General features: G+C 41.4%; 1 pseudogene; it reads right to left on the bottom strand.

Annotated features, from left to right (window-relative positions):
• Positions 1 to 575: 575 nt before the first annotated feature.
• LOC118499380 lies at positions 576 to 1,496 on the bottom strand (annotated as a pseudogene).
• Between the last annotated feature and the right edge of the window lie 468 nt (positions 1,497 to 1,964).

Here is a 1,964-nt window from a genome sequence, read left to right as displayed (position 1 = left end):
GGAGGGGCTGTGGAAACCCTGACCATGCTTGCAAAAGCCACAATATATGGATCTTCCTGGGCCCTCTCCTTTGAGCATCTGCTATATTTCACAGGTAAATTCCCTTTTCTCTGTACCATTAATCTATTTCTTTTTAATCCCGCATCCAATCTATGTAAATTTATGAAAATTTCTAGTTAAGGCATTTTGTCCCTCTTCCCCGATCTTTGACAAAACAACTCTAGTTACAGTATAATACAATAATTTAAAGGCCCATTCAGTGGCTAGCACTCTTCTGAGTCTAGATTATACTATTGTATTAACCAAACAATAATACAATAAAAAAAACTTTCTTTTTAGTCATAGGTTTATCAGCATAGGTTGACCAATCAGCCAAAACTTGCCCCAAAGGGCTGTTTCCCAAACCAGAAGACATCTTTTTTACCAGAGGGAGCCCTGTAAACCAGGCGGCACCTTAATTAAACCAGAAGATGTCCTTTTTACCAGACAGAGCTCTGTAAACCAGATGGCAATAATACAATTCCTGTATTATTGGGAATCTTAATTCCTAACTATCTAAATTGTAACCTGGGATTTTAACCTGAACCAAAAAATGCAATTATTCAATACAAAATATTGACGATGAGAAGTGCTGAGAGTCAGATAAGGAGAGTCCCCAAGTGAGATCACTTGGCAGCTGCTAGGGAGTCTCCAAATTCGCACTCCAGGGCCCCCTAGTCAAGGCAGCCAATGAGACACCCCATCAAATACCCAGACTTACCAGAGAGTCCCAAAGTCTGTCCTGGTGGAGTTGCCAGAATATGTAACTGGAAAAGCCAGTTACATATTCTGGCAACTGTGTTTGAGTTGCCAGAATATGTAACTTAAGTGTTTGAGCTGCCTGTCACCTACCAGACCCAATAAGCAGAGACAGGGATTGAATCTTTATGGGCCCTTTATTCAGATGGCCAGCCATCTGAGAACATGGCAGGTTTGTACCCTAACAGACTGTCTTCTGTTTTGTTTGTTTGTTTGTTTGTTTACAACTGATAGTCAATGTATTAAAAAGGTTGATATGATCATCTGCAATGGTAACTTTAATCTTGTCACCTGGCTCAATACTGATGGAAGTAATCTGCCTAACAATCTCAGAAGGGCTGCATAAGTCAATGAGTCCCTTGTGAATCACCATCTAAAACTGATCCTAAGTCTCAGAACCCTCCCTGTGGGGAGTTTTTTGTTTGTTTGTTTTTGCTTTGTTTTTTTGTTTTTTTAGTAGTGAGTATTGGTCGGCACTTGAACTGGTCCTTTCACTTTGAAATTCTTTTTCTTTGTATCTCTGATGAGTCAGCACACACCTTCTATGAACACTTTACCTGTGGCTGGTTAGAATAATTCTAATTTGGTGAATCACAACCTCTGGTTCCATGGGTATCTTTCCAGTATCTTTGAAAGCCATGGCTGGGGCCGTGGCTTCCTCCAGGAGAGGGAACAGCAGTGAGTCAGGAGCAGCAGTGGCTGGGACAAGGTTTAGCTGCAGTTGCAACTGCCTTCCTCAAAAAGTGTTGTTTTTCTTAGGGAAGAAGAGACATTTCCCTGTGACCTTTATTGTCCTAAGCAGGAGTGGAAATTCCTAATGTCTCTTGAGTCCCTGCCCCAGTTGTCACTTATATCCACTGGCCCTTTTGCCCCATCATCCTTCCATTGAAGTCCCTCTTTTACTTAAGCTAAGTAGAGTCTGGTTCACCTCATTGCAACCACAAGTGTCCTAATGCAGCAGTGGGAAAAGCAATGTGAAAATGCTATGCAGGAAGGGGCACTGTCCTCTACTAGTAATACATTCATTTCTTTACCTACAAAATGGGGGTAAAATTCCCTGCCCTGTCTGCTCACATGTCTCTTGGGAGATTCCTCTGGAATAATGGATACGAATGAGCTCTGTGAAAGGTGCAATTGACATGCATATGTTATTACTAATAACAAAG

This window comes from Phyllostomus discolor, chromosome 3 (assembly GCF_004126475.2).
Source record: "Phyllostomus discolor isolate MPI-MPIP mPhyDis1 chromosome 3, mPhyDis1.pri.v3, whole genome shotgun sequence".
NCBI lineage: Eukaryota > Metazoa > Chordata > Mammalia > Chiroptera > Phyllostomidae > Phyllostomus > Phyllostomus discolor.
Note: the sequence above shows the minus strand (reverse complement) of the source record. Positions and strands in the feature narration are given on the sequence as shown.